The following is a 12376-nucleotide window of genomic DNA, read 5'->3' on the forward strand; positions in this document are numbered from 1 at the left end:
TCTTTCATCCAAAAATACCTTCAAAACATAAAACAAAGAATATCAAGGCATTTTATATAAATAACATATGCAAAACACTAGTTAAATGCGGGTGAAACTATCGAATAATATGGTTACATCAATAATCCAAAATGCAACCCATAGTCATATGTTAAAGTGTGTGTGTGAAAATGAAGGTTTAAGAATACTTGTTAAATGAGTATATGAAGCAGAATCAAGTGATAACAATGCGAGAGTTTGTAAACCTGAATATTTCAAGAAGTATTATGATAGACCTTGCTAATGATACTTACTAAGATGCGTCTCTAGAGTCAATAAAATTGACTCCATACTCTGCCATCCTAATAACAATTTTGTCAAATGGTTTTAATAATAGCAACAACAGTTAGTAAGTTAGTTTTTTTTTTTTACTTACTACTACCCTCCCCCCCCAACCAAAACGAGACATTGTCCTCAATGTCCTAAGGTAGAAAGATAGAGTATAGAAGACATCACCTGAAACAGCGGACAATGACAAACCTAAAACACACTTAAACAAATATAAGAAGTAACAAAACAATATAATATGCTATTAATAAAACCAAAAGACACAAGGTTTCACAGATGAAGGCTCAAATCTAATCTAAGCTTTTTACGGCTTTCCTTAGTTGACCAATCTAGGCAACTCATGCAGGGATCAATGACAAGGGTGAAAGATTGTAGTTGGTCAATCAATTGTTCAGCAGTAGCAGCAGAGATTATGATTTGTCGTGCCGAAGATGTTAGAAATTCATGTTCCACAGCTTGATCAAGGAAAGACAACAACTTATCATAAAAACCATTGACATTTAACAAACCTATAGGTTTATGGTGAGTGTGCAGTTGTGCCCAAGAGGAAATATGAAAGATCTCTTCCAATGTGCCCAGACCACCTGATAATCGGACCTTTACTTCAATCAACCAACGAATATCTTTAGGAATTCCATGATTCATTAACAACCTCAATCTTGCACACCTAGCACGGTAAATTTTTGTAATCGCATTTGAAGGCAGAGCGGGAAAATACCTTTTCAACTTTTCAAGAGTGGTGTCCATTTTCAAAAAAAGAATTGGAGACGAGATTCAAAAAAGGGAGAAAGAGCACAGAATTGTACAAATATATACAGATATTAGTTATTTGGGAAACTGAAAGAACCGACTTATGTCACGGAGTACCGTTATCCGCCATTTGACCGGGGTGAGAGAGAGACTAGCAAAACAATAGATACACCAAAACAAAACACAAAACAATGTGAGAAAAAGAATCAATCTTTATATACAGGATCACTCAATTCAATAGAGTCATTTTCAACTGAAAAATTGTCAAAATAAACTTTCAAACGATGCCTATTTACCTTGAAAACATTGTCATTCTTTGGATCCTCAATATCACAGGCCCCATATGGATACACATGTTTCACAATGAAAGGACCGCTCAATCTTGATCTTAATTTTCCAGGAAATAAATGGAGTCGAGAATTATAAAGCAAGACTTTTTCACCAACATTGAATGTTTTTCTCAATATTCTCTTGTCATGAAACTCTTTAATTCTTGCTTTATGAATTTTTGAATTGTCATATGCATCATTTCTTATTTCCTCAAGCTCATTTATTTGAATTTAAAGCTTTAATAACCCAATAAGCTTTATGTTCAATTTCCACAGGCAAGTGACAAGGTTTTCCATAGACTAGTCTATAAGGTGACATACTTAATGATGTTTTATAAGCAGTTCGATAAGCCCAAAGTGCATCATTAAGTCTTAAAGACCAGTCTTTCCTATTAGGGTTTACTATTTTCTCCAAGATTTGTTTGATCTCCCTATTAGCAAGCTCTATTTGTCCACTTGTCTGAGGGTGATAAGGGGTGGCAACTTTGTGTGTGATTCCATATTTCTTCATTAAAGAATCAAATGGCTTGTTGCAGAAATGTGTTCCACCATCACTTATCATGGCTCGAGGGATTCCAAATCGACTCAAAATATTGTAAATTATAAATCTAGATTAAGTATTTGTTTTACCAAGTGTTATGCAACATAAATCTAGATTAACCATTTAACAAGCAAAGTATTAAAGGTGAACAAGATAACAAATATAAAACATGTTAGTATCCAACGTTAAGGTCCATGTTAAGTTTATATTATACTTATTCTTACACCATTAGTGTACCCTTTTCACCTTGACATAATTAACTTATCTAAACATAATGAAAAAAAGAAACATAAATGAACAAGAATAGAAGATAAATGAGAAAGAAGTTAACTAAATAAAGGAAAGGAAATGAAGTGCATGAACTTGATATTAATGAAAACAAAACATAAGCAATACAAAGAGAGAAAGAAAGAGCATGATCTTGATCTGAACACCAGATGCCTCAATACATGGTAAGTGCCTCCTTTTATAGGCCAAAATTTGGAACTATTGATTTGTTGACTAATTGATGAGTGGGTGGCCACATCTTGACTTGATGACAATCCTTATCTTCTTGTCTGAAAAAAACATCATTGCTAACATCATAATTTGCCCAGAATCCTCAGGAATGTTCTAGGAAATTGTCTCATCTTTCCAACAAAAAAAAGATGAGGTCATTTGGACTTCTAGAACTCAAGATATGGGATGACCACTAAATAGTGTTTGGGCTGCAAGACAGCTTCGGACTTCTTCGTTGTTCCTTCAATTTGGACTTCAAAACGACCTTTTTAAATCTTGGGCTCCCATGAAAGTTGTAGGCCTTTGTCTTACCTTTCCATCCATATAAAATGGACCTAAATCCGAGATCTAGAGCTCCTGATATGATCCAATTACCGAGCAATGTTCCGGTTTGGACTGCACCGACATCTCTTTTCTAAGTTTGGCCATCTCTTTGTCCTTTCACTTTCAATATTTAAACTCATCAATCAATCCTTTTATTTATGTGATAGGCCTGTATATAAGATGAACATTTACCATAAATTAAGGTATCTTATAATATCAAACTTGTTATTATAAAACATGCTTTAGTTAAGAAGTTATTGATACTTCAAGTGCAAAATGATGATATAAAACCTTGATAAACATGCACTTTTAAGTACTAATTACTAAATTACTAGCTTCAGCTAATAACATCCTAGGTGGATAATCGAGATGAACAAATGATAATCGAAATGAATAAATGACTACCTTCGGCTAATAGCATTCCAAATGGATAATCAGGACGAAGAAATGACTAGCTTTAGCTAATCACATCGTAATGGATGACCTAGATGAAGAAAAAAAAAAAGAAGAAGAAGAATAAGAGAAAGAAGAAGAAACAGTTAATGGCACCCTAGTGGACAGCAAGATGAATAAATGATTGGCCTCGACTAATGGCTTCCCAAGAGGATTGTCGGATTTGAGTGTATGATTTAGTTTTAAGAAGAACTGATGTGGTCATGTATACTACGTTTGGATATACTAAGTATATGAAAGGACTATAATAGTTATGCTTTAACCACAAAAAAACACTAAATCGGCTAACGACATTCGAGATGAATGATTGGGTTTGAGTACTGAAATTAGCCTCGTTAATTGATGGATTAGTAACGGTGGTATTTACATAAGTAAAGGGAAATTGAAGAATGATGCTTTTTGGTCCATGAATAAAATGTGACTTTAATCCTGTTTTATTATGTTTCTTAAATGGCTTATAATGTTGAAAATTTCCTTGTATTGTAACAGGGACATCATACCAATATGGTGCCAAAGGAAATTCATTTCGTGGCTCACACATTTCAAAAAAGAATTATATACTCGCATATTATGGGTGATATGAGTTCTGCATGAACGAACATGTAAATCACTTAATTAGTCATTCGGTCCCTTCTGTAAAAACTAGTAATTAAATATTGAAATGGAATATGAATGATAATGTATGAACTCGTGATAATATGAGATTAGAACAAGAATGGAAATTATGAATAAGTCGAGATGATAAAAAAAATAAAATCCAGCGACTTTGGCCTTGAAAAGGTTGGGTCGTTACAGTAACCATGTCGATGTTAGTAATCTTTACTAACATTATTAGTCACCCAATTTCTCGGGATCGACTAATCAATTTAGAAAATGTCAGCACCGATGAAACCTCATTGATACCATTAGCAATCCAAATCCGAATTGCTAATCAATGTCGTCTGAAATGCCGATACCAATGAAACCTCATTGATACCATTAGCTATCCAAACCCGGATAGCTAATCAATGTCACCCTAAATGCCGGTACCAATGAAACCTCATTGATACCATTAGTTATCCACACCCGGATAGCTAATCAATGTCACCCTAAATGCCGGTACCAATGAAACCTCATTGATACCTGTTGCTACCCAATTTTTGACCCATGTTTTGATAAATTTTTAGAAAAAATTCAAAAATAGAGAAAAAAACAATGAAAATCCAAAAAATATGTTTTTTATATATTCTCGTCATTTTAGCATTTTCAGCATCGTCTAAAAAAGAATTTAAATCTTCAAAAGATTTTCAAACGCGTTCGACTTTTCACGCATCATTTTTAAAATCATTGATTTTCCTCATTGAGTCGACGTTGATATTGCTCGTTTTCAAAAAATACAAAAAAATTAAGAAAGAATCAAATTTCAAAAAAAAAGAAGTTGAGGGACCAAGTTGAAAAACCTAGCAACATTTTACCTATAAATACTGGTCTTCAACTCACACAAAAGGGGAGGCAATTTTGAAATATCAGAAAATACAAAAAAAACAACCTAACCCTAAACCTATCTCTACCAAGCCTGCGGCCCCCCTCCCCTGGTTGGTTTTAATTTTTTTCTCCCTAGGCCTCTTCTCTTGAAGCCAAGACAGCCACCCCCACCGTTGCATTTTTTTTACACCGGCCAAACAACCCCCAAACCCCCCAGTTTATTTTTCTTCTTCCTCTTCTCCGGCCCCAGCCTCTCCACAGCTGCCCATGTCTGGCCTGCCTCACAACCACAGTCAACCGATCTCCCTTCTCCATTTTCCCACCACAGACCGACCGTCATCGTGACCACAACAGCTCCCAAATCGGTCCCGTTCTCTCCTGATTCAACGGCAGCCATCGTCTCCCAGCTTTCCCCTCAACAGCTCCTTCTTCCCCTTCAGTCCCAGCAGCGACGGCCTCCACAGAAGCAAGCCACCGCCTCAGCTTCTTCACCCGACCGAGAGCCAGCCGTCCACAGATCCACCGGCCACCGACAGTTGCAGACCGGACAAAACCCAAAGAGCCAGCAGCGCCGTCCACACCCCCTCGGCCGGCTACCAACAGCAACGAAGAAGCAGCTCCACAGATCGGCCACCAGCCGATCGATCTACCTTCTCCACCCAACAAACGAAGCCAGCCACCGCTTCCTGAGAACCCCCTTGACCACCGCTAGATCCGCCATCGGCAGAATCAAAACAAGCCGGGAGGAGCCGAGGACATAAGTTTTTGAGCAGATCTAAAAATAACAAAATAAAATCGACTGGTGTGTGTTTCTTCTCTTGTTCTGCAGGTCGCCGGCGGTTTAGGAAGACACAAGAGAAGAAGCTGGTCCGAAGCCTCCATGTTTCTGTTTTTTTTCCGGGGCGGCGCGTGAACCCACTCGACGCCAGTGGCGGTGGTGCATGAGGTCCACGCGCCGCCACTGTTTTCTGCACCAAAAGCCTCCCGTGCACTGTTCCCGAGCACTGTTTCCAGTACACAGAGACCTTCCAGCGCTGTGTCGGGCCTTCCCTGCAGTTACTGTAGATTTTTGGGTTTTTATTTTGTAATTTTTTGAAATGTAATATTTTTACTTAGCATTGATTTTTTTATTATTTGTATTGTGGATGTAAAAGAAAAGGAAAGGAAAGGAAAAGAAAAGAAAAGAAACAAGAATAGTGAAAAGAGAATGTGTGTGTTTGTATTTTTGTTTATGTCATTGAATTATAAAAAATAAAAAAAAGGATAAAAAGAATTAATTGTTAATTTAAATATGGTTAAATATCTCAAGGACAAATAAAATCAAGTTGTATTTTCCACGAAAATGTAAGAACAAGTTTCTACATATATTCGGGGATTTAATAACTGATTTATTCAAGCCTTAGAATTTAATTAATATTTTAAATTTTCAAATCACATCAGAACACAAAGCAGCTTACCTCAGGTAGGGTGCGTTAGGGGTGCTAATACCATCCCTAACCACAACCAGTCCCTTACCCGCGATCTCTGACAAGACCAGTACATCAGGTTTCCTAGTAGCCCTCAATGAATTACTAGGTGGCGACTCCAACGAACGAATTCAAAGCAAACGCAACAACGATAAAAATTGTCAGCCGATGCCGCGAGGGGATTTTTCCAACGTGCAACAATACCATTAGCTATCCAAACCCGGATAGCTAATCAATGTCACTTGAAATTTCTATTCGTATCGATCCCCTTTTTTTTTTTTTCTTTTATTCTTCTTTTTTTTTCTTTTTTCTTTTAACTTCATATGCATTATAACAACTGTTGCTAAGCATCATTCCCACACAAACTTATTTATCGACATTATGACCGTAATAACATAATTAATTCGATACATAACAACATACGCAAGTCACTCCTATTCGTTCAAACATTATCCTAACCAATAGAGGTATATTATTGCACATAAGGTACTCTTACTCATTTCAATATCATTGAAGCAATAAAACAATAAATTCTAAAATTTACCAATAAGTTTCCTCAACTTAATTAAAAAGACAAGGTGCGATACACCTGCTTCCTTCACATAAATTATTTAAACACAACGCATCATCAATATACATATATAAATCGAGCATCAATAATTTAATCATAATGTACCATTAATTTATCACCCTAAAGTCGGTACACTTCATTTTTGTTATTATACATCTAACTCGACAGTCAGTACAGTAGCGCCACTAACTCTATTCAAACCAGCTAGTCCACTATATTTTCCTCGACATAAACATTCACAATTACACAAGCACAAGTACATTTATAGAAAATAGCATTTATTTAACTCTAACAAGTATTGTAAAAACAAAAGTTTGAGGTATAAGACACCTACCTAATGCTTGAACTCGCGCAAAAGTCCCATGTTACTGAACAGATTCTGCAATCTCTCCTGTATCATTAAAGATACATATCAAATGTGGCTCCACCATAATTGAAAATTCCATTCTAAAATTCATTTAAATTTAGAATCGCATGACACATGCATTTGCATATTTATTTATTTATTTCCTTTCTTTTCATGACTTGTTTTTCCAGACTGAATATCTTTAAACATGACCTAACAATCTTAATTTATTTTATTTTATTTTTGTCTACTCAATCCATCATGTACAGACTTAGTAACATCACATCCTTGCATTTATTCATACCATTGAAACTAATTCATTTTCCTTATCAAACCAACTCTTGGCCGAATGACCTTATTTTTTATTTATTTATTTTCATGATGAGTTTTTTCAATTCTTTTTCATAAGTCCACTTTACTTCATCTTAAGTAAATTCAACAACATATTTTCATCATAATTCCATGTACGTCTTAATTTAACCTTTTCCTCCCCTTTTATTATCCATTTGGACAGCGTTAAAATTCCACAAAATGAAATTTTCCTCACATTAATCTATTATTTCAAACATAACACAATTTATTTGGCATTCAACAAACCACAATCCCATAAAAATCCCCATAACATTAGGTCGAATAAACTCAAGTTCAAGATTTCCATTTTTGGTTGGATTCCATATTATGATGAGAATTTGGATCTTTTTAAATTCTTCCAATTGACACTCTACCTAATTTTCTTTAAACAAATATATGCATCCATACCTAATTTTCATACAAAATGAATCAAAGTCTTATCTCCTTATTTCTTCTTCATTTGGCCGAATGCCTTCATTCATGGTGAGGGATGATTCCCTTTTTAATTATTCCAGATAAACCTTTACCAATTCATTTCATATCTATTATAACCTCATTCAATTCAAATTCCATAGCAATTAAAACAATTAAGCCCATCCTCTCATTTATATGTCTAGGCCGAATCTTTGCATTAAATGGAGGATAAAGCTTTCTTCAAGTTTTCTTTCAATTACCACTAGACCCAATCCTTTTCAATGCCTAAAAACATATATCCATTAAATCAACAAACTCAATGTCCCTTCATCCAAATTTCAAAACTTCCCTAACACATTTTACAACACAATTAATCTATAACAACACTAATAACAAGAACACATTTTACCATTACATCTTACATAAACCCTACACCCACACAATTCTAATTTCATCAAAACATGTAATTAAATCAAGCTTCCTAAATGTTTTACTAAGACTAGCAATAGATTCAAATAGCAACAACTCATCCACCTTTGATTATGTCCTTGAACCCAACGGTCAGAATATATATCATTGTCTTGTGTACAATATATCTCAAAATCAGAATAATCCAATGGTTGGATCTCCATGGATCTGAATAAAACCGAACTAACCTGAAAATGGACGAGCTACTGTTCAACATGAACAAAACCTTGCCGGAGAGTGCGTTTCCGATCTCCACCGTCCAGAATGAAGGCCACATCTAGGCGCACCACATATCCAAAAAATTAGGCACGATCCAACGGTGGAAGAGAGAGAAATCGGTCGGCGACCAAAACTGCCCTGCAGGTATATTTCCTTTTGTTTTCCAGGACACTTCCGATGATGATTTCTGTTCAATGGATTATGTTCCTTCAAATCCCTCCCGTCAGTTAATAGAGAAGTGTGGAAAAAACAATATATCCAAAAATCAACATGATCCAATGGTGGATTCCAGAGATATGGCCATCGAAGCATTATTGGTTCATCCAAATCCTGCACCTCTTTGTAACCGAATTCTCTATTGTCTCTCACCCCTTTTTGTTTTTTTTTTTTTTTAATTTAATCTGGTGGCCTTTTGCTGTTTTTAAAGGCACCATTTTTTCCTAATTACATTTATGTCCCTCATTTATGTATTTATATATTATTTTTTTTCATGTAAACCATCTGGTTTGTTTCTACTTAAATCGTTAGTCTTTACCAAACTCCCATTGGGATGATATCTTTCACCAATGTAGGAAAACATATTAATAAACTTCATGCAAAATTTCATCCCAATCCGACAATTGAATTGAGAGCTCTGCTTTCTAATGTAAAATTGGTCAGTTTATGACTTTTCGTTAACTATCCAAATTTTCTTGTTCAATCTTCACATAAAATAATATCAATCATCCTTCTAAACCTTTAAGATCATTTTATTATTTTGGAATATATTCATTTTGTCATTTCTCTCATTATTTTATTCATCAAAACACGTTACCAGTTTCTCTGTCTTTATGAATTCTAAAACAAAATTCATTTTGTGGAGGTCATCCCCTCCATTATATATCACTTTCAGTCTTACGTTTACATGGCAGGTTATACATCCGCATATTTAAATCATTAATTTTCTAGGGTTTCACATAATATGTTTGAATAATTAGTACAGATTGGGTCAATTGGTTGTGGCGATTGTTAATATTTACAGGTTTGTGGATTTGGGTAGTATCCAGTATAGGGGAGGTGTTGTCGAATTATTTTTTAACATTTAAATTTAATTATATAATTATTTGTGTAAAATTGGGTAGATGCGTAGAACGAAAACCAAAGCTGGTCATTCACATAAGGTCGTAGATAGTTCATCTAGCAGCGATGACAATATTTCCTTAGGTGCTTCTCAAAAAGAGGTACCTACACCCCCTGCGCCGTCAACCGATGTTGCGTCTTCCAACGCTACTTCATAGTGCAGAGCCGGCGTGCCTTCACAGCGGAATCAATTTACCTGCAAGTACGAGGCATAGTGAAATGACGACCTTTCAATGTAAGTTTGTTAAGGTTTCAATTTAAAAAAAAAAAAAAAACAATTATAACATAATTTATGAAGTAATCACTATTTCTTTAATTTCATTTATTTTCAGGTTCACAAACATTGAGGCCACCTGAGTAATATCATCGGCGTTTAAATCGTCGATGGAGATTCCATTGTTTCAATGGAGTCAAATATCCAAGCATCCTGAATGGATGCCTCAAATCAATGCATGGTTTGACAGATTTGAGGTTGATGTTAATTTATAATTTTGAACTTATTTCTAAGAAATTATTATTATAATTTTAAATAAATTATTTTTTATTTTAAAATTAATTATTTATACACAGGACAAATTCTGCTGGGACAGTGAACATAGCACTATTGTGAGGAGGGTGTGGGAAAATCACACGACAACTAGGTAACATCGAAAACAATACAAGATTTTTTTTAGACAAAAATTTATGTTTCGAAATGTAATTTTTGGTTGCGTGAAGTAGGTTGCATGATTTTTGGTACGAAGCACAAAAAATGGCAAAAAAAAAACAGCAAGGGATAAGGGGTTCCAAGGCTGGAACGATGTTGAGGTTTGAAGGGATTTCAAACTGATATACATCTCGAAAGATATATGGCCGCACTATCTTGAGCACGTGATGTCTGAGCGGTTCACACGACGCTCACAGTCCGATGCTCGCAATCGAAATCGGCCAATTCATGGCTCGGTGACAACGCTCACCGGCGGCTCCGTTTCATTTTCTACACATACGAAATGGATGGTAAGATTAATTTAAATGAAATATATCGTTCAATTAATTTGTTGTTAATAAAATTTTTTTCATTATAGGCTACATCTCTTGGACGTGAGCCGAGCCCGATGGAGCTGTTTATGGAGACGCACATGCGGTGTCAAAACTGCCAAAAGGGGGCGCAACAGTTCGTTGACAACCGTGCTAAACATTTCATGGTATGTTTGTTCAACCATTTTATTTTCTAAGTTATTATGTTTATTGAATTGAATATAATGATTACTTTTTTATTTATTTTTAGGAGACCTATAATAATCGGTTGAGGGAGAGATATGGGGACGATCCTTTGACCCATCCGGAATTCGATCCGAATTTGTGGATGGAGGTTGGATCGTTAGGTGGACCCGATAAAAATCAGGTTTACGGGTTCTTCAACACTACGGCCGACAACTCGCCGTCAGCCCATAGTGCTTCAACCGTTGGAAGCTCCCAATCAATATCGAGCTCCCAATCTAAGGAGTTTGTGGTCTTGCAGCAACACACGAGTCAGCTCACTGAAAAATATCGAGCTCCCAATCGAAGTACACACAACTCAAAGCGTCTCATGAAGCAGAGTCTACACAACAAAAAGCGACTTATGAACAGCTTCGCGAAATGATCATGAACATGGCATCACAGAGTGGAACATGTGTGCCTAATCCTTTTTGGACGTATAACCACCTGCCTCCTCCTCCTCCTCCTCCTCCACCACCATTATATTAATATGTAATAAACATTATTTACATTTAATATTTCATTTAATATGTTTTTCAAACATATTTATTTTGTAATGAATATTATTTAACTTTGATTTTTTGTTTTTTATGTTTAATATAAAGTTTATTTGCATAATTAGTTTTTATTAACATTAATTTATATAATTTTTATATTATGTATTCTAAATCATTTTTAAAAAACAAAATTTGAAAAATAACTATTAAAAAGGGTTTTATCGATGGAATTAATCTATCAGCATTTGACAATAGCTGCCACAATCACCAACGAATTTACAGACGGATACATTCGGTTGGTATTTCATACATTCACCGACAGATTTCCTACGGAATTAATTCGTCAGCATTTTGCCACCATTACCGATGAATTTACAGACGGATATATTCGGTCAATATTTCAATCACTCACCGACAAAGTTACCGATGAAAAGTGGCCGTCGGTAAATCACCATATAACCGACGAAATAAAAATTTGTCAGTATATTTCAGTGGGAAACTTTTTTTTTTACGCGCAAAGTCCGTCTATAAAACTGTCGGCAAATGGTTTTTTTGTTCTTCCGACCGATATAGCGATAGAATGGGGAATCACCGACGAAAGGAAAGGTGACAGACGCATTCCGTCGGTAATAACATCAGTAAAGAATTTATCGACGAACTCATAATCACACACCGACGGAACATTTCCATCGGTAAAACTGTGAAATCTTGTAGTGAACCCATTAATGACTTATTTGTTTCTTAAATTTGGAATTAATTGACAACTAAGAGACTTTAATTTCTTTATCTATATTTATATCAATTAGTTTTCTTGGGATGATTTGAATTTTTAATTTTCAATTTTTTTCTCTTCATTTAAAACCCTTTAGTGTTTTGTTCTCTTACATCTTGTTGAACATCATGGAACATGAAGGGCTTCTTTTAGAGGATACTTCAGTCCTTATGTTACATGGTATGTCTTATTTGGTCCCTTTAATTCTTAATTGTATCAATTAATTCT

Source organism: Populus alba, chromosome 19 (assembly GCF_005239225.2).
Source record: "Populus alba chromosome 19, ASM523922v2, whole genome shotgun sequence".
NCBI classification, from domain to species: domain Eukaryota; kingdom Viridiplantae; phylum Streptophyta; class Magnoliopsida; order Malpighiales; family Salicaceae; genus Populus; species Populus alba.